Source organism: Arachis hypogaea, chromosome 6, assembly GCF_003086295.3.
Source record: "Arachis hypogaea cultivar Tifrunner chromosome 6, arahy.Tifrunner.gnm2.J5K5, whole genome shotgun sequence".
Classification (NCBI taxonomy): domain Eukaryota; kingdom Viridiplantae; phylum Streptophyta; class Magnoliopsida; order Fabales; family Fabaceae; genus Arachis; species Arachis hypogaea.
Window position 1 is genome coordinate 90,456,752 of NC_092041.1, and position 22,240 is coordinate 90,478,991.

The window sequence follows — 22,240 nt, forward strand, 5'->3', positions numbered from 1 at the left end:
ACCCAATCCTGGCGTTCAGACGCCTAAGGGGGATCAGACACCTGAAAGTGCTGACAGTAATCCCTCTAACAAGGCTTCTTCAACCACTTCTGTAAGGAATAAACCTGCAGCATCTAAGGTTGAAGAATATAAAGCCAAAATGCCTTATCCTCAAAAACTCCGCCAAGCGGAACAGGATAAGCAATTTGCCCGCTTTGCAGACTATCTAAGGACTCTTGAAATAAAGATTCCGTTTGCAGAGGCACTTGAGCAAATATCTTCTTATGCTAAGTTCATGAAAGAGATCTTAAGTCATAAGAAGGATTGGAGAGAAACTGAAAAAGTGTTTCTCACTGAAGAATGCAGTGCAGTCATTTTAAAGAGCTTACCAGAAAAGCTTCAAGATCCAGGAAGCTTTATGATATCATGCACATTGGTGGACGAAATTGTGATCTCTATTCTTTGTGCTTATATGGATTTATTCAAAAATTGTCTTTATTTGGATTCACAACTCCGTTCAACTAACCAGCAAGTGTACTGGGTCGTCCAAGTAATAAACCTTACGTGAGTAAGGGTCGAATCCACAGAGATTGTTGGTATGAAGCAAGCTATGGTCACCTTGCAAATCTCAGTTAGGCAGATTAAAAATGGTTTATGGGTTTTAGAAAATAAAAATAAGAAAATAGATTATATGTAAAATAAAGGGATAGAACACTTATGCAGATTCATTGGTGGGAATTTCAGATAAGCGGATGGAGATGCTGTAGAGCTCTTGGACGCCTGCTCTCCTACTCCTTCTACTCAGTCCTTCTTACTCCTTTCCATGGCAAGCTTTGTATAGGGGTTCACCATCAACTGTGGCTACTTTCATTCCTCACGGGGAAATATCCTGTGCGGCTGTCACTCGCACAGCTAACCAGTCTGGAGGCATCACCCATGGCTGATGGCTACATCCCATCCTCGCAGTGAAAACTATGCTAACGCACTCTGTCACAGTACGGCTAATCACCGGTTGGTTCCCGCTCCTACTGGAATAGAATCCCTCTTTTGCGTCTGTCACTAACGCCCAGCAGGTTAAAGTTTGAAGCACGTCACGATCATTCATTACCGGAATCCTACTCGGAACACCACAGACAAGGTTGGACTTTCCGGATTCCCAGGATCCTACTCGGAATACCACAGACAAGGTGAGACTTTCCGGATCCTCATAAATGCTGCCATCTATCTAGCTTATACCACGAAGATTCTGTTGGGGAATCTAAGAGATACGCATTCAAGCTCTGTTGCATGTAGAACGGAAGTGGTTGTCAATCACGCGCGTTCATAATTGAGAATGATAATGAGGGTAATCTGACTCATCACATTCATCCTGTTCTTGGGTACGAATGAATATCTTGGAATAAGAATAAGAGAGATTTGAATAAAAGAAAATAGAACTTCATTAATACTTGAGGTACAGCAGAGCTCCACACCCTTAATCTATGGTGTGCAGAAACTCCACCGTTGAAAATACATAAGCAAAGAGTTCAGGCATGGCCGAATGGCCAGCCCTCTCTAACGTGATCAATGATCCCCTAAGATGAAGAATAAAACAAAACTGAGATCAAAGATGTCTAATACAATAGATAAATGTCCTATATATACTAGACTAGCTACTAGGGTTTACATGAGTAAGTAATTGATGCATAAATCCACTTCCGGGGCCCACTTGGTGTATGCTTGGGCTGAGCTTGATTAATTCACGAGCTAAGGCATTTCTTGGCGTCAAACTCCAGGTTATGACGTGTTTTGGGCGTTCAACTCCGGATCATGACGTTTTTCTGGCGTTTAACTCCAGACAGCAGTGTGTACTTGGCGTTTAACGCCAAGCTACGTCGTCATTCTTCGAATAAAGTATGGACTATGATATATTGCTGGAAAGCCCTGGATGTCTACTTTCCAACGCCGTTGAGAGCGCGCCAATTGGAGTTCTGTAGCTCCAGAAAATCCATTTCGAGTGCAGGGAGGTCAGATTCCAACAGCATCAGCAGTCCTTTTGTCAGCCTTCTTCAGAGTTTTGCTCAAATCCCTCAATTTCAGTCAGAATTTACCTGAAATCACAGAAAAACACACAAACTCATAGTAAAGTCCAGAAATGTGAATTTAACATAAAAACTAATGAAAACATCCCTAAAAGTAGCTCAAACTTACTAAAAACTATATGAAAACAATGCCAAAAAGCGTATACATTATCCGCTCATCACACATTAGAAGGTGCTTGCACCAAGACAGCCCTATGTGATCTTGGAGCAAGCATCAATCTAATACCTGCATCCACTATCAGAAAGCTTGGGTTGACTGGAGAAGTCAAACCAACCCGGATGTGCCTCCAACTTGCTGATGGCTCCATTAAATACCCATCAGGCATAATTGAGGACATGATTGTCAAGGTTGGGCCATTCGCCTTTCCCACTGACTTTGTAGTGCTGGAAATGGAGGAGCACAAGAGTGCAACTCTCATTCTAGGAAGACCTTTCCTAGCAACTGGACGAACTCTCATTGATGTACAAAAAGGGGAAGTAACCTTGAGGGTCAATGAGGATGAGTTCAAGTTGAATGCTGTAAAAGCCATGCAGCATCCAGACACACCAAATGACTGCATGGGCGCTGAAATTATTGACTCTCTGGTAGAAGAGATCAATATGGCTGAAAGCCTAGAATCAGAGCTTGAGGACATCTTCAAGGATGCTCAACCTGATCAAGAAGAACTAGAGGAAGCAAAGGAATTTTCGAAAATTCCTCAGGAGGAGGATAAGCCTCCCAAGCCTGAACTCAAACCACTACCACCATCCCTGAAATATGCATTTCTGGGAAAGGGTGACACTTTTCCAGTGATTATAAGCTCTGCTTTAAATTCACAGGAAGAGGAAGCACTGATTCAAGTGCTAAGGACACACAAGACAGCTCTTGGGTGGTCCATAAGTGATCTTAAGGGCATTAGCCCAGCTAGATGCATGCACAAGATCCTATTGGAGGATAATGCCAAACCAGTGGTCCAACCACAGAGGAGGCTAAATCCTGCCATGAAGGAGGTGGTGCAGAAAGAAGTCACTAAATTACTAGAGGCTGGGATTATTTATCCTATTTCTGATAGCCCCTGGGTGAGCCCTGTCCAAGTTGTTCCCAAAAAGGGAGGCATGACAGTGGTTCATAATGAAAAAAATGAACTGGTTCCTACTAGGACAGTCACAGGGTGGCGCATGTGTATTGATTACAGAAGGCTCAATACAGCCACCAGAAAGGATCATTTCCCTTTACCATTCATAGACCAAATGCTAGAAAGACTAGCTGGCCATGATTATTACTGCTTTTTGGATGGCTATTCAGGCTACAACCAAATTGCAGTAGATCCTCAGGACCAAGAGAAAACAACATTCACTTGCCCTTCTGGCGTGTTTGCCTACAGGAGGATGCCTTTTGGTCTGTGCAATGCACCTGCAACCTTTCAGAGGTGCATGCTCTCTATCTTCTCAGATATGGTAGAGAAATTTCTGGAAGTCTTCATGGATGACTTCTCAGTATATGGAGACTCATTCAGCTCCTGTCTTAATCACCTAGCCCTTGTCCTGAAAAGGTGCCAAGAGACTAACCTGGTTTTAAACTGGGAGAAATGTCACTTTATGGTGACTGAAGGGATTGTCCTTGGGCACAAAATTTCAAGCAGGGGGATAGAAGTGGATAAGGCAAAGGTAGAGGTAATTGAAAAATTACCACCACCTGCCAATGTTAAGGCAATCAGAAGTTTTCTGGGGCATGCAGGATTCTACAGAAGGTTTATAAAGGATTTTTCGAAAATTGCAAAACCTCTGAGTAACCTGTTAGCTACAGACACACCATTTGTGTTTGACACACAGTGTCTGCAAGCATTTGAGACCCTGAAAGCTAAGCTGGTCACAGCACCAGTCATCTCTGCACCAGATTGGACATTGCCATTTGAATTAATGTGTGATGCCAGTGACCATGCCATTGGTGCAGTGTTGGGACAGAGGCATAACAAGCTTCTGCACGTCATTTACTATGCCAGCCGTGTTCTAAATGACGCACAGAAGAACTACACAACCACAGAAAAAGAGTTATTTGCAGTGGTCTATGCCATTGACAAGTTCAGATCCTATCTAGTGGGGTCCAAAGTGGTTGTGTACACTGACCATGCTGCTCTTAAATACTTACTCACAAAACAGGATTCAAAACCCAGGCTCATAAGATGGGTGTTGCTTCTGCAAGAGTTTGATATAGAAATAAGAGACAGAAAAGGGACAGAGAACCAAGTAGCTGATCATCTGTCCCGAATAGAACCAGTAGCTGGGGCGTCCCTCCCTTCTACTGAGATCTCTGAGACTTTCCCAGATGAGCAACTCTTTGCCATTCAGGAAGCTCCATGGTTTGCAGATATTGCAAATTATAAAGCTGTGAGGTTCATACCCAAAGAGTACAGCTACGTGCAGAGAAAAAAATTAATTTCAGATGCCAAGTACTACCTCTGGGATGAACCATATCTCTTTAAGAGATGTGCTGACGGAGTGATCCGCAGATGTGTACCCAGAGAAGAAGCACAAAGGATCCTATGGCATTGCCATGGATCACAGTATGGAGGACATTTTGGAAGTGAGCGAACAGCCACTAAAGTCCTCCAATGTGGCTTCTACTGGCCTACTCTCTATAAAGATTCCCGAGAGTTTGTGCGTAACTGTGACAGTTGCCAAAGAGCTGGCAACTTGCCTCATGGATATGCCATGCCTCAACAAGGGATATTAGAGATAGAATTGTTTGATGTATGGGGAATTAACTTCATGGGACCATTCCCACCATCATACTCAAACACTTACATTCTGGTGGCAGTGGACTATGTATCTAAGTGGGTAGAAGCAATTGCTACACCCACTAATGATACCAAGACCGTGCTGAAATTCCTCCAGAAAAACATCTTCAGCAGATTTGGTGTCCCCAGAGTATTAATCAGTGACGGAGGCACTCATTTCTGTAACAAACAGCTATACTCTGCTATGGTTAGATATGGAATTAGCCACAAAGTGGCAACTCCGTATCATCCACAGACAAATGGGCAAGCTGAAGTCTCTAACAGAGAGCTAAAAAGAATCCTGGAACGGACTGTGATAGCCCGAAGAAAGGATTGGGCAAAGAGCTTGGATGATGCTCTGTGGGCATACAGAACAGCATTCAAGACTCCTATAGGAACCTCTCCATACCAACTGGTGTATGGGAAGGCCTGTCATTTGCCTGTGGAACTGGAACATAAAGCCTACTGGGCAACCAGATTCCTAAACATGGATGCACAGTTAGCCGGTGAAAAAAGACTGCTCCAGCTAAATGAGCTAGAGGAGTTCAGACTCAATGCCTTCGAAAATGCAAAAATTTATAAGGAAAAGGCAAAGAAATGGCATGACAAGAAGTTGTCAACCAGAGTCTTTGAGCCAGGACAAAAAGTCCTGCTTTTCAACTCTAGGCTTAGACTGTTTCCAGGAAAACTCAAATCCCGGTGGAGGGGTCCGTATGTGATTACAGGAGTGTCACCATATGGATATGTTGAGCTTCAGGATATTGATTCTGACAAAAAGTTCATTGTTAATGGACAGAGAATCAAACATTATCTTGAAGGCAATTTTGAGCAGGAATGCTCAAAACTGAGACTTGAGTGATTCTCAGTAAGAGTCCAGCTAAAGACAGTAAAGAAGCGCTTGCTGGGAGGCAACCCAGTTATTAGGAAGTTGTATGAATTGTTCTTACAGAGGCAAGTATCAAAAATGAAGGAATTCACAGAGTTACAGAAGGATTCAGCTCAAAAAGCAGAGAAAAAGAGCTTACTGGCGAAAAAACGCCAGTAAGGGGCATTTTGGGCGTTAAACGCCAGAATGGGTGTCATTCTGGGCGTTTAACGCCAGGAATGGTGCCATTTTGGGCGTTAAACGCCAGAATGGGCACCATTCTGGGCGTTTAACGCCAGGTGTGCAGCATCCTGGGCGTTCAGAAAAACGCCCAGTGATAAAGGATTTCTGGCGTTTAACGCCAGCCAGGGCACCTGGCTGGGCGTTAAACGCCCAAAAGGGGCACCAAATGGGCGTTAAACGCCAGAATGGGTGCCATTCTGGGCGTTTAACGCCAGAAAGGTGGGGGGACCACAATTTTGTTTTCAAATCAGATTTTTTCAAACTTTCCTTTTCTCACCCATATTTTTCTACAAAAATACATTTCAATCTCTCATTATTCACTTTCAAATTTTCAAAAATTTAAAATCATTCTTCAAATCATTCCCAAATTTTGTTCAAAAACTCACCCTTCTTTCAATTTCTTTCCATATCTCCTCAATTCTCCTTTCAAATTTTTCTTTTTTTCGAAAATCTCTTCCCCCCACTCTATAAATAAACGTTTGCCACCCCTCATTCCCCACACCATTCGAATTTCCTCTTTCTCTCTCTCTCTTCTCTTCTCTCTTTTCTTTTTGCTTGAGGACAAGCAAACCTCTAAGTTTGGTGTGCTTTTCCGTGATCACTAAGCCAAGATTCGTCAAGATCATGGCTCCTAAAGGAAAACAAACCAATTTAAGAGGAAAGAAAGAAAATAATCCAAAGAATCTTTGGAATCAAGAGAAGTTCTTAACCAAAGAACATGAAGACCATTATCACAAAATAATGGGTCTGAGGTCAGTGATCCCGGAAGTTAAATTTGATCTGAAAGAAGATGAATATCCGGGGATCCAAGAGCAAATTCGAAACAGAGGATGGGAAGTTCTGACCAATCCTGAAATAAAGGTTGGAAGGAACATGGTTTAGGAATTCTACTCTAATCTGTGGCTAACAGATAAGCAAAGAATGACTGGAACTGCTTACCATACCTACAGAACCATGGTCAGAGGGAAAGTTATATACTTCCATCTGGACAAAATAAGAGAAATCTTCAAACTACCCCAACTGCAAGATGATCCTGATTCCTTCAATAGGAGGATGGTGAGAGTAGATAAAGGGTTGGATCAAGTTCTAGAGGATATATGCCTCCCTGGGACTAAGTGGATAACCAATTCAAAGGGTGTCCCAAACCAACTCAAGAGGGGAGACCTCAAACCAATTGCAAGAGGTTGGCTAGACTTTATTGGGCGTTCCATATTGCCCACTAGCAACCGTTCTGAGGTCACCATCAAGAGAGCAGTGATGATTCATTGCATTATGCTTGGAAAAGAAGTGGAGGTCCATCATGTGATTGCTTGTGAGATCTACACAATTGCAAATAAGAATTCCACTGAAGCCAAATTGGCTTATCCAAGCCTGATCTCCTTGCTCTGTAAAGAGGCTGGGGTGAAGATGGGAGTAGATGAGTTCATACCCATTGAACACCCAATCACCAAGAAGTCAATGGAAGGACAAGTGCAAGACAACTCTATCAAGAGGAGGGCGCAGGAATTCCTCCCTGAATTCCCAAGAATTGACTACTGGACCAGCCTAGAAGCATCTATCACCAAGTTGCAAGAGACTATGGAGCAACTGAAGGAAGAACAGCAGAATCAGAACTGCATGCTCTGCAAATTGCTGAAGGAACAAGAGAAGCAGGGGCGTGAACTCCAAGAGTTGAAACGCCAAAAGCTCTCCTCTCAAGCTGAGGGAGCATCCACTTCTCAAAATCAAGGTTGTTGAGTCCTAACTCTGTGAAAACCTCTATCATTAGGAGCCTATGTTTTTGCGTTTTTTTTTCTTTTGTTTTGTTTTCTATTTTTAATTTTTTTCTAGTCTCATCTTATATTTATCTTTGAGTCTTGTTCTTAATTCATGATTAATAAAATTGAAATTTTATGCCTTAAAGCTATGAATGTCCTATGAATCCATCACCTCTCTTAAATGAAAAATGCTTTAATCACAAAAGAACAAGAAGTACAGGATTTCGAAATTTATCCTTGAAACTAGTTGAATTAGTTTGATGTGGTGACAATACTTTTTGTTTTCTGAATGAATGCTTGAACAGTGCATATGTCTCTTGAATTTGTTGTTTTGAGAATGTTAAAATTGTTGGCTCTTGAAAGAATGAGGAAAAAGAGAACTGTTATTGAGGATCTGAAAAAAATCATCAGATTGATTCTTGAAGCAAGAAAAAGCAGTGAAAAAAAAATATTTCGAAAAAAAAAAAGAAAGAAATAAAGTTGTGATCCAAGGCAACAAGAGTGTGCTTAAGAACCCTGGACACCTCTAATTGGGGACTTTAGCAAAGCTAAGTCACAATCTGAAAGGGTTCACCCAATTATGTGTCTGTGGCATGTATGTATCCGGTGGTAATACTGGAAGACAGAGTGCTTTGGGCCACAGCCAAGACTCATACACTAGCTATGTTCAAGAATCATTATACTCAACTAAGAGAATCAATAACACTATCAATAACTACCTTAGATTAAGTAGTTATCTCTTGGATTCTTTAATCGGAATCTTCGTGGTATAAGCTAGAACTGATGGCGGCATTCAAGAGAATCCGGAAGGTCTAAACCTTGTCTGTGGTATTCTGGGTAGGATTCAATGATTGAATGACTGTGACGTGCTTCAAACTCCTAGCAGGTGGGGCGTTAGTGACAGACGCAAAAGAATCACTGGATTCTATTCCGGCCTGACCGAGAACCAACAGATGAATTCCGCGTGCTGTGACAGAGCATATGCAATCGTTTTCACTGAGAGGATGGGAGGTAGCCATTGACAACGGTGAAACCCTACATACAGCTTGCCATGGAAGGAGACTTGCGTGTTTGAAGAAGAAGACAGTAGGAAAGCAGAGATTCAGAAGATGGAGCATCTCCAAAACCTCAACCTATTCTCCATTACTGCAAAACAAGTAATCATTTCATGTTCTTTTGCTTTTCACAATCAATCCTGATAATTTCTGATATCCTGACTAAGATTTACAAGATAACCATAGCTTGCTTCAAGCCGACAATCTCTGTGGGATCGACCCTTGCTCACGCAAGGTATTACTTGGACGACCCAGTACACTTGCTGGTTAGTTGTGCGGAGTTGCAAAACTGTGATTGCAATTTCGTGCACCAGCTCCTCACCCCCAACAATGGAGTTTAGAGACTCATGCTGCCAAGGAATATAAAATCCAGTTCTATAGACGTCATGAGGTACAGAGTTAATCTCTAAAAGTTGTTTAAATAGTAAACTAGTAACCTAGGTTTACAAAAAATGAGTAAACTATGATAGATGGTGCAGAAATCCACTTCTGGGGCCCACTTGGTGTGTGCTGGGACTGAGACTTAAGCTTCTCACTGCCTGGGGCTGTTTTGGGCGTTCAACGCCAGGTTGTAACCTGTTTCTGGCGTTGAACTCCAACTTGTAACCTGTTTCTGGCGCTGGACGCCAGACAGCAGCATGATACTGGCGTTGAACGCCATTTTATGTCGTCTATCTTCGAGCAAAGTATGGACTATTATATATTGATGGAAAGTCCTGGATGTCTAATTTCCAACACCGTTGAGAGTGCGCCATTTGGACTTCTGTAGATCCAGAAAATCCATTTCGAGTGCAGGGAGGTCAGGATCCAACAGCATCAGCAGTCCTTTTTCAGCCTAACTCAAATTTTTGCTCAGCTCCCTTAATTTCAGCCAGAAAATACCTGAAATCACAGAAAAACACACAAACTCATAGTAAAGTCCAGAAATATGATTTTTGCCTAAGAACTAATAATATTTTACTAAAAACTAATTAAAACATACTAAAATCTACATGAAATTACCCCCAAAAAGCGTATAAAATATCCGCTCATCAAACTCTGATTATGAATTTTGATTATACTTGCTTATTGATCATAACTCTATTTGATATCTTAATTTTTGTCTAAGTAGATGCTTAATGTTTGTTTTAAGGTTGTTTGATGAAGATTTTTGAATAGATAAATAGCCTTGTAAATTTTAGCTAGTGATCAAACAGATTTGCTAAAATATAAAACTGTTTCTAAAATTCTTGGATGTTTGGCACTGTTTCTATGTAAATTTTGTTGATATCAGGTTGAGAAATACAAATATTCAGGGGGATCCTAGTGATTAAAAGAAAGGGAGAGTTTCAAATCAAAGGAAACATTAAGGAAAAGTTCCTAAAACTCTTCTTATTTCTTTTTTCAATTAATTTCATAATTTTTATCATCAAGGGAGAGATTGTTGAGTTTGAAGAACTAACAACATATTATAGATGATGACTAAACATTATTATTAGTTTAAAAAGCCAAATATGTGTTTGTTTAGTGTGTAGGAAATTAATTTAATCACACTGGCCCAAAGAGCAAGAAAACAGGCCCAACAAACTAATGAAGACTAACATTGGTTCAGTTAAACAAAGCACCTATACCATCATGTTTAATCCACTAGGAAGAAGAAAAGGAAGAATATGGCCTAAGAATAATCACAAGCCCAACCAGGTGATCCAAGTTCATTCTTTCTCTAACTTAATGGCTAACTAAGAAATTGAAATTCATTCCCATCTAAACTAAACACCACACTACTGAAACCAAACTATCTCTTCTCTCTCTTCTCTCTTTTCCTTCACCTACGTGAAAGCTCAGAAGAAAAGAAGAAAAAGAGAAAACTCTGAGTTAGGACAAAATCAAAATGCAAAAAGTGGGTTACCAATTCAATTAAAGAAGAAAAAAGTCAAAAAATTTAGGGTTAAAGGTAAAAATCGCATCCGAAGGGCAAATCACAAAAAGTATTTTTACATTTATGCTTCATTGAAGCTCGGTGAAGAAATCTTCTTCTTTCATGCACAGAAGTGGAAAGTTGAAGATGTTGAAGATGGTGACACTCTGCTGTGAATTAACATTTAAGAATTAAACTTGGAGTCAAAGCAAAATTCAAGAAACAACTTGAAAAAGGATGAAAGAGAAGATAGAAGGTGTGGATGCATGTATGATTCAGTCACTGCTTCTACTCTATCTCTTCTTTGTGATGCTGCTGCTACTATTGATTTTTTGGGAGAAGAAGTCAAATGTGTTGAATCAAAGTTTCAAGCTTTGGAAGCTTCACTCCTCTATTAAAGGGGTGAATGGTCAATAATTGAGGCAAGAAGTGAGAGCACTAAGTTTGGGTTCCTATAGCTTAGAGAGCTATTACCTTCTTTTCCTTCATGGTTCTTATTGAATATTCTGTTTTTTCAATCTAGTCTTTCTTTGTTTCAATGTTAAAAGGCATTAGAGTGAGGTATATAAGAAAAATCCATTGAGTGAGAAAAGGCATGAGAGTTAGACTTGGAGAAAAGCCAATGTTTATTTCAGAAATCCTTTGTATGTATATCTGTTTTACTGTCATGATCCTAAGGAGACTCCCTTACAAGTTGGGTGAGCACTTTGCTGTTGTTAAGGTGAGTTCCTAGTCATATCTGGTTTGGTTAGAAACTAGATTTGTCCCATATAGAATTGGGTAGAATCCTAGGAAAATTGGTGAATGTAATCTTGATCAAAGATAGTGAAATTTTGTCATAGTTGTGATGGAAACTGGAAGTAGGTTACATTGCATTGAATAGCTGAACTTAGATATATGGCTGTGTCACTTCTTCTTCTCTTCTTTATTTCTGATTTTTTACTTCAAGAGACAAAACAGAATAATCTCCTACTTATTCTATCCAGCTAGACTTCACAGCTTTATGCCTTGCACATATTTAGTTTTGGCTCATCCTTTGACAACAAACGTGTCTAGCTGTGTATTAAAATAAATTACAGTAGCCAGATGTGATTTACACGAAAATAACTAACACAAACAATATAAGAAAAATAACAAAATAGAACATAACCATTGCAATTTACATGGTCTTTCATGTCTATTATGAATATAAGAGAAGCAACAAACATCATGAGATGTGTAACTTTTTTTATTCTTTCTTATGGTAAATAATTTTGTAGTTGCTCATCATAATGGTGAAATCACGGAAATTGTAATACCCGGTCTAACCGAAATTAATTAAATAATGAGTTAAGTAGGAGCGAATATGGTTGGAATATTTGGCAATTGGAATTTGATGATTTAAATATGATTTTTGGATTCAGTGAATTTTTCCGAGTCGGAAGACATAGTTTTCTGCGTAAAAGCGCACAGTGGAATTTTGACCGGCAGTACCGGCTGAGACCTGTCTGGTACTGCAGCTGAGAAAATTGATTATGAGTAAATAAGATTAAGAAATGAGGGCTTATAATTAGGGGAGGTAGAACTATTTAAAGTGCGATTTAGAGCGCTAATGTTAAAGGTTTTGATCCAAAATTGGGCCAACGGACAAAAATAAGTGAATTGGGCCTAAGTGGGCCCAAGACCCAACATATATAAACATTAGTTATGAGCATTTCAGCTCATTTTTACCCTAAAAGAGAGGTTGGGGCGCTGAAATAGTGAAGAGAGGAGAGAAGAGAGAAAACCTAACTCTCTTTGATCTTCAAACCACCATAACTTGAGCTACGGAGCTCCGATTGACGAGCCGTTTGCGGCCACGCGTCGCTCTTCTCATCCTCTACAATTCTATCTAAGTTTTGTGGTGAGTATTCTATTCATCTCTGCCCAGTTTTCGAAATTCCCCACTATTACACGTTTTTGGGAAGTTAGTGTTGAAATCTTGTGATTTTGGGTGTTTAGGGATACTCCAACATGGATTCTAAGTGGGTTCTATCCCTACTTCATATGGGCTGAGGTAAGAAGTGCTCAAACCCTTGTGATTTATCATCTTTATGAGCCCTAGGTTGATGTATGTATGTGATATTGGTTATGTTAGTGTATTTGGTGATTTTGATGCACAATTGGGAGATTGGTGTTGCTTGAGGAGCTTTGGTGAGGCTTGGAGCTAAGGTTGGTGGAGACTCCCAAAGAAGAGGCTCAATTGATTTGGCTACAAGAGGTACGGTTTAAGTTTCATTTAAGTACCGTGTGGTGTGATGAGAATTCCTAGGCTAGATGCCCCTAGGATTAAGTTTGGATTGTGTAAATGGTTGGTGCTAATATGCATAGTGGTATGTAATGTGAATTAATGATTGGGTTGAGAATTGTGTGGCCTTGTATGTTTGGTGTATTGAGAATTGAATGTATGGGGTAATGAGTATTGATTTGTGGTTTATGCTTTTAAACTGTGAAATTGGGCCGGAGGCCGTGAATTTTGGGCCGGAGGCCGAGAAGAAGTAAGGAAGGTAAGTTGATATGTGCATTGTATGATGACACAAGTGATTGGGTGAGTTTTAAATAATGAATGTATGAATGATTGGGTTGGTTATTGAATAATGAGGTTTGAGGAGTTGAAGTATGGAAATTGGTAATTTTGGGTGAAATTGTATAGATGAGGTATGTTTGGTTTTGGTTGGGATATATTATGTGGTCATATATGTGATTATGATTATTGATGCCTTGATGGTATGATGATACATGAGAGATATGTATGTTGTGATATATGCTTGAGGAATGATTAAGGTTGATTTGTGGGTGAAACCACGTGATAGTGAGTATGATATTGATTATGTATAATGATGACCGATTGGAAATAGTATTGTTGGAAATTGGGATGGGGAAGGATTTGTGACATGTTAATGTGTTTGTAATTTCGCCATTTGTCGAAATGGGTAAAAATGGTTATATGGCGGTTCTGTGAATCGTGGTAAAGTATTAATGTATGAGTTGAGGAGGCTTGATGTTGATCTTGGTATATTTTGATTGATTTCAAAAAGGGTTAAAAACTAGCATGTTTTGGTTGATTTTGAAAAGGGTTGAAAATGGCTTGTTTTGAAAAGGGCACTTTGTGGTTTTGTATGAAAAATATGATTTTTGGGCATACTTTGACGGGACATAACTTGGACTACGGATCTCTATTTTGTGCCAAATCTGTTTAGAAATGAAATTGGATCCGGGATGTCCATGCCGTTCGAAGAACGGGTGAAAAACGATTTAAAATGAGAGAGTTATGTCCGTCGGAAGATTGGGGGTTGAATCTGTGAATTCTGCAGCTTTTAACTTAGAAAACTTTTAGCAGAATGACCCTCCACGCGTAGGTGCACTTGGCGCGTACGCGTCGTTCTTCGAGAAGGCACCATCCATGCGTGCGCGTGGTGTGCGCGTGCGCGTCGATGCGCTGCACCCATTGCCCAGCCATTTTCTCGAGAGTTGTGCCAGAGTTGTGCCAGTCTTGTGCCTGGGGCGCAAGTGTACCCACGCGTACGCGTGGCTGACGCGTACGCGTCGTTATCTATTTTTCAATCCGCGCGTCTGCGTGAATGGCGCGTATGCGCCGATGAGTTTTGTGGCCATCCACGCGTGCGCGTGGAGTACGCGTACGCGTGGCCCTGTTTTCATCCCAAAGTTGATTTTTGAGTATTAAAAGCCAAATCTCATACTTCTAAGCCTCCGATCTCACCCCTTATGTATTAAATCATTATGATATGCCTAGCAATGAGAAATGAGCTAGGGGATGTGGTAACTTGCGAGTGAAGCAAGGGGAAAAGTTATGATCAATGATGATCAACGATGTTTATATGAGATATGGAGGATGACGGTGGGAGTACCGTGTATGCCATGAGCCGAAGGACTATATTTATTGATAAATGGCTGGTTCTTGATTGGACCATGAGCCGGATGGCTGAGTTATTGCCGGGTCACGGCAAAGCCATTATTGATTATGGCTGAGAATAATTGCATATATGATTAATGAATGAATGTGTTAAATGGATAATAATGGAAGATGTTGAAATGTGATGTGTAACCCCGGGTAGTAGGCAGTGGCGTTGTCCACTTGCTCCGGGTGTGAGACGGAAAAGGATGTTTATGATAAATGAGTTTAATTATGGAGTGTTGAATGAATGTAACTCTGATACCTGGGTAGTAGTAAGGGTTGGGGTCCGTCCCACTTGCTCCAGGTTAATGTTTGAGTTTTGATAACAATGAAGATTGATAATATGAATTGAGATTGAATGAATATATGTTTGAGATACCTGGGCAGTAGCAAGGGTTGTGGTTCGTCCCGCTTGCTCCGGGTTAATGTTTAAGATACCTGGGTAGTAGCAAGGGTTGTGGTTCGTCCCGCTTGCTCCGGGTTAATGCTTAAGATACCTGGGCAGTAGCAAGGGTTGGGGTTCGTCCCACTTGCTCCAGGTCAGAGATTGAGACGCCTGGGTAGTAGCGGCAGTAGTGGTGAATCCACTCGCTCCAGGTTGAGCTGTTAAACACCCGCCTGGGTAGTAGCCGCAGTAGTGGTTGTTCCACTGGCTCTGGGCCGAGCGGGTAGTAGCAAGGGGGTTGTAGCTCAAACCTACTTGCTCCGCAAGGGGTGTTTCTGTCCAATGGTTAGCTACCAGGACGTGTCGGGTTGGCTATATAACCGACAGATGATATCATCAGCCATAGGGCAGGCATACATCATTTGCATATGTTTGAATTGTTTGGGTTTGCCTATTTGTTTTGGATTTCTATATCATACATGCTATGTTACCTGATTACGTGCTACTTGTTCTACTTGTACCTTATTTGTGTATTACTTGTCTGTATTGCTTGTGTTTGTACAACTGAGAGATCCCTCATGTTGGTGTCGGTGGATGTTGGTGGCTGTTCTTGATGAGATGAATTGATAATGCGATTGCATGATGATGATGATTTTTGAATGAGATAATTTGAGTCCCCTGGGTAGACGCAGTGATGTGATTTCACTAGCTCCAGGCGAGGGTATGATGTATTGATATAGAGTTGCTGAGACAGAACAACTGGTGATGGTTTTGCGTATGATTCTGAGTCTGATTCGTGTAAGAATCAGCGAGTTGGAAAAACATGTGTAACATGAACTAGATTTAGTATCCCCTTACGACAGATGCCTATTTATGGATTAGTGAGAATCTAGGCTGGATACTTGGTGAAAAGGAGTTTAGGATGCTTAGTGAGTTTTTATTGCAGTGCATTGTATTTATTTGGCACTTTTACCGTACTGGGAACCCATGGGCCCGGGGTTCTCATTCCGTATATATCTCTTGTTTTTCAGATACAGGTCCAGGTGCTCAGAAGTGAGCTGTGGTTCGTCTGAGAGCCGGCGAAGATCTTTATTTTCTCCACTTTGTGTTTTGCTTAGAATCTCTCCACCTTTGTTTTGAAGATATTATATTATGTGTTGAACTCTTTTGGAACTTGCCTATAGAGGCTCTTATGTTTCCTTTGGGAGAGATTAGGATGTACTGTTGTCAACTACTTTCATACTGTACCCTAGCCGGCCTAAACTTCGCGGGTCGCGACTAGTGGCTATTTACTTATGTTATATATATCTATCTGTTATCTATCTCTTAATCTCCTTTATGCCTTGTCCATATATCGCTTTCGGCTTCACGTTTTATCTTTTCGTTGTCGAATCGTGAGTGATACGTCTTCGCGATTTTATTTCTACTCTTTTCAGGCTTCTCGATTAATACTCCTTTCAAAATTACCTATGTTTATATATTAAAAATCCACCTGAGAGTCGTACCACCGTAATATCATTGACTTATGACTCTAGCATAAGGATTTGAATATTAGGGTGTTACAGAAATAATAGAGGGAACAACTTTTAGTAGCGATTATCCAATTGGTATTTTTATAAATTCTATAACTTTTTCTAGTTTACAACATAGTATTCTATAGAAGTTAGGTCAGCTTGGTCGAAAGCGTATTTCTAAAATTTCGTACAAATTGCCAATAATATTTGGTCAAGGATATGGTAGATATAAGAATTTTCTTATACACACTAACGACAAGATGCAAGTAATATTTAACTGTGAGTCTCGATTTTTAGAAATTTAGACAATTGAGCTATTTTTAAAATTAGACAAGATATTTATAAGTTTTGGCGGATCTACACCAAATGAACAAGTTAGATCGCCTTCATTTAATACTTACAATATGAATAATCAATATGAGACACCTTCTTTTGAACAATAGCAATGGAACCTAGCCTACAACAACTACCAAATTATGAAGCTTTCATGAAAGTAATTGATGTTGTAGAGGATGTCATTCAAGACAAAGAGGATGAAGAGCCATTGAATATTCCATAACTAATGATATTGAAAGAAGTGATCTACTAACATAAACTCAGGATTCTACTTTTGAAACAACATCAATGTCTTCTATTTTAAAATGCAATAAGTTGATAATGACTAAGTGGCTTCACAAAGGAAGGAGATTTTGTCATGGGTCAATGATTTTGAAATAAATACAAAACCGTGCTTGTTGTGAAAATCTACAATATTCAAGGATATGTGGAGTATAAGCGTAGGTGTTAGGATATGATCAACATAAGTACTATGAAAGTGAAAACAACATGGTGAAGGTTGTAATTAGTTGATCTGTCTGACTTTATGACAAAAAAAAGGCTATTGGAAGGTCTGCAAGTACAATGGTTGACATACTTGTTTGGCTACTAATATTTCAAGAGACCATAGACAACTTGATTATCATGTAATTTATTCCACAATATTTTCATTGGTGCAAGCTGATGCCATTATAAGATATTTGCAGAATTCAATCGAGGAAATATTTAGGTTTAGGTTCAATTACTGAAAAGTTTGGATGACCAAACAGAAAGCAATTGCATAGATATATGACGACTAGGAAGAATCGTATAATTTACTATCAAGATAGATATTGGGAGTCCAAATGACAATGCCTAGAACTTTTATGATGATGAAGATATTATCGATTCAAATTAATGGTGTGATTGACCCAAATTAGGTGTAGTTTTATTGTATTTCCTGCACATTTTCTCCTTGTGTAAAGACTGTTAAGCATTGCAAACCTTTTAACAGTATCGACAATACTCATGTATATAGAAAGTATGGAGAATTTTTGCTGATGGCAATTGCACAAGATAAAAATTTTAACATTTCGCCAGTTGCTTTTACATTGGTTGAGGGTGAGAACATAGAGTCACAAAAATTCTTCGTTACTCATTTGTATAAGTAGGTAAGTCCTCAATCAAATACATAATAAATGTAAGAATTTGTGTTGGTCACTTAATATTTTTCATTATATTTATGAATTTCATTAACTACTACTACTAGTGTGTGATAAAACTCATTTAATGTAAACATGTAACTCCTCAAGCGAACATTTTTGTTATATATGACAAGCATAATGCCATACAAGTTGCTCTCAATGTTAAAAGAAGTGGATGGCAATCTCCTGCCACTTATCATGCATTTTATATTCGCTATATTATTGAAAACTTTGCACTCAGTTTTAAAAGCAAGGATGTGAGAAATACTCTTGTCAATGCAGCCTGTGCAAAGATTGCTCTTGAGTTCCGATTCTACATGGATTTGATTAGAGATGTGAACTCAGACATGTGTACATGGGCTAACCGATGTCCCTTAGAGCAATAGACAAGACCAGGATGGAGGATGCAAGTACGGACACATGACAACCAATTTGTCTGAGTGTGTAAATGTTGTCCTTAAGGGTATTCGACAACTGCCAACTACATCTTTGATGATGTCCACTAATCATTGGTTAGCAGAGTTTTTTGTGAGAAAGGAAAGAGACGCAGAAGCTACAAGTTGCAGATAGGCAAAAGTTTTCATACTTTTTGACAAAAAAATATGTAGAAAAATAGGGAGGCTAAATCTGAATGGCATTGTGAGTATGGTCAATTCCAGGCCTTACACCACCCATGCCGACATGTTCTAGTAGCATGTGCTTCTTAGAAAATTAATTTGATTGTGTATGTTGAAGATGTTTATTTCACGAGAATTGTCTTTAATGTATATAGGATGATTTTTGTTACACCTTCGCATGAGGATCATTGGCCAACTTATAAAGGGTTTTGTGTTGTGCCAGATCCAAGGCTAGTGAGAGCTACATTGGGACAACCTCTTTCTACTCAACTTAGAAACATCATGGATGAATTTAAGGAAGAAAAACTTAAGAGGTTTGAATTATGCAGGCAACCTGGACATATAAGGAGAAGGTTCCCATAGAATCAAGCATCACCGTCCTCACATGCTAGCAGTAATGCATAGTCTTATGAAGTTTGTTCCATTTATTGGGTTGTCTTTAAAATATATGTTAGGTTATGGTTTTTAGAATATGTAGTTTATAATGCGTAAACTGCTATGTTGTTCTCGTGTTATGTTTAATTGTTTTATCATTGTGTGTGTAGGTTTTTATTTATATGATTTAGTTTGTTATTTACCTTATACATTTTAGTGTTGTGCACATTTCATAATAAGTATACGCAAATTGTATATGACACGAGAAGACAAACAAAGTGTATTGGATATCAAAAGGTAGAATAATATATACAAATAAATACAAAAAATGTATCAAAATAAAAGATAGATTGATCTAGAGAACCAAAGATAGAAGTGTATCCAAAATAAACGGTAGACTAATCACGTGCAACAGATGCTCATGTCCCACCAAGACCAATGGACCCCTAGTATATTCTGTTGACATCTCGTTTAGATCAACTCGACTCGTATCCGTCGCAGACCTGTACTCTCTTCCACCATGAGGTGATGCAAGCTATTGAGGCGATTGACATGGCTGAGATGACCTAGAATTATATCCGAAGAAGCAGGTAATATCATCTATCATAAAAGGCTCCAAGGCACTCTCCACCAAACTAACAATAGGCATATTTGAAAACAACTAAGACCCAAAATCATGCATCGAGGAATACGCACTACCATGTGTCAGATGAGAACTCGATCCTCCAAACTCATATAAGAATTGTGATAAAGATCCTCCTTCGCTACTAACGCCACCTGCAAAACCTTCGCTACCTTCCTAAACTTGCACCACTTAGATTGTGGGATTTCGCTGGGTGGGGTGGGTGCTTGCTTTTTTTTCTTTTTTAAAAAAAGTAAAAGTAAAAGTAAAATCCATTTACCTAGTTATCCCATACGAATTCGTTAAACAAAATAAAGAAAATCCTAGTTCACTAACACAATACAAACATAGAATCAAACACAGACTCCCTCTCCTTCTCCCACAAACGTAAAATGGCCCCCTCTTTCTCATCTTAGACTTCAGCCACACCCAGAGGCCAGGCCTCCGCTACGACGACGATGACGCCACCTAGAACATTTCCTCTAGTTGTGTTCCATTGGCGACGTGAGTATGTGATCACAACTCCCTCTCCTTCTCTCGCAAACAGCGACCTCTGCTCAGTAGGAACGACCTCTGCTCACGTGCTTGGTCTCCTCTACTTGGTCTTTTCCATGTAAGCCACACTGCTGCTCAATCTCCTTTGTTCAGTCAGCCACATCTCTTCAAATCTCAATCAAATTTTCTTCTTACCTTAGACCTTAGTGATAATATGCGACTACCAACTTCTACCCTTGGCCCTCCCTCTCTTTTTAGGTTGCTCCATCCATCTTTAATATTTTATTTTCAGTTAAAATTGATAAACCCCAATTTTGTGGTTTATCTTGTGCTTAATTTGGGGGATTTTATCAACTTTTCTCACATTTATTCAATGAAATAGCATAATTTTGTAATTCTCCCTAAATTTGTGCTTAAGAGTAAAAACATGCTTTTTAGGCCTTAAAATAAATAAATTTAAATCACTTTAATTCCATTCAATGTCTTGATATGTTTGTTGAGTGATTTCATATTCATAAGGCAAGTATTGGATGGAAGAAGTGAAGAGAAAAGCTTTCAAAATGAAGAATTCATGAAAAAACAAGGATTTAGAGTGCTTATAGTAACACGCACGCGTGACAGACGGGCACGCATGAAGACGAGGTCGTCGAAGGCGACGCGTACGTGTGACATGACGCGTACGCGTGAAAAGAAAAAGCCAGACAACGCGTACACGTGACACATGTGTACGCGTCACAGCCAGCACGTGACCTCATTAAAGTGAAAATGCTGGGGCAATTTCTGGGCTTTCCAGGCCCAAATCCAACTTGTTTCTGAGGCTATTTCATGCAGAATTGAAGATTGGACAAAGGGGGAGCAATTATTTTTAGGTTAGCATCATGTAAGTTAGTCCTCTTCTCTCTAAAATTAGGGTTCTTAAGTCAATTTGCATCTTAGATCTAAGTTTAATTTCTTGTTCTCATCTTATTTTCTTTATAATTTCTTGTTCCTACACCTTCATTCTCTTAGTTTGTAGCATTAATTTTCCCTTTTATGCCTCTCTTTAGTTTTATGAACACCATTGTTGAATTTGGATTTCATTTAATGCATTTTGATATTTGATGTTCTTTTATTGTTGATTTGAGTTGTTAGTGTTATTTTCTTGCAATTGGTAGTTGGTAGATTTATTATTCTTGCACTTTTATGATGCTTTCTTTTTATACCTTCCAAGTATTTGACAAAATGCTTGGTTGGATGTTAGAGTAGATTTTTTAGCATTCTTGACTTGGAAAGAAGAACTAGGCAATCTTGAGTCATTAAGACCCAACTCATGTTGGTGATCTAGAGTTGTCAGTTAATATTGTTTCTATTGACGCTAATCTTTTGCTAATTCAATTAGTAAGTTGATTAGGACTTTTGGATTGAGATTAACTAGTCTTATTTGACTTTCTCTCGTGTGAAGATAACATTGTACCTTCTTCCATTGTTGGAGATGACTAAATAGGATAGGCTCTTGATAATTACTGTTATGATTAGTGACTAGGATAAGAGGCCTATATTCTCAATCCTTGCCATGAATGTCTCTCTTTATTAATTTTTTTCTTTAATTGTTTGCTTTATTTTCTTGTCATTTATTTTCTTATCCTTTTTATCAACCCCACTTGTTCCTTCATAGCCAATAATTGATCACTTCATTGCAATTCCTTGTGAGACGACCCGAAGTTTGAATACTTCGGTTAATTTTTATTGGGGTTTGTACTTGTGACAACAAATTATTAAAACTTTGATTGAGCATTACTTGTCGGTGTGGAACTATACTTACAACGAAGTTATTTTCCTCTAACCGAGAAGAAATTTCTAGCAGAAGGTTTTGCTCTTTTAAAGATCCATGTTAGCCCCTCAATAATAGAATTTAATATTTTTAATATTTTATTTATGTAAAAAAATCCTAAAAAGAGAATTAAAGGTCATTATGTAAATATCATTCATATTTTGGCATTTCAATACTTTTCAAATATTTTTTAAATTCCAATCGATAATTTAAATTGGAGAATTATTTGATATTGAAGGGAGTATAATAATAAAATTATTTAATTTAGTGGTGTCCTGATCCCCTAACACTTAGAAGTCATAATCTATCCGAATCAAAACGATTCTTAATATTTGTGGTGGTGTGGTTTCGATAAG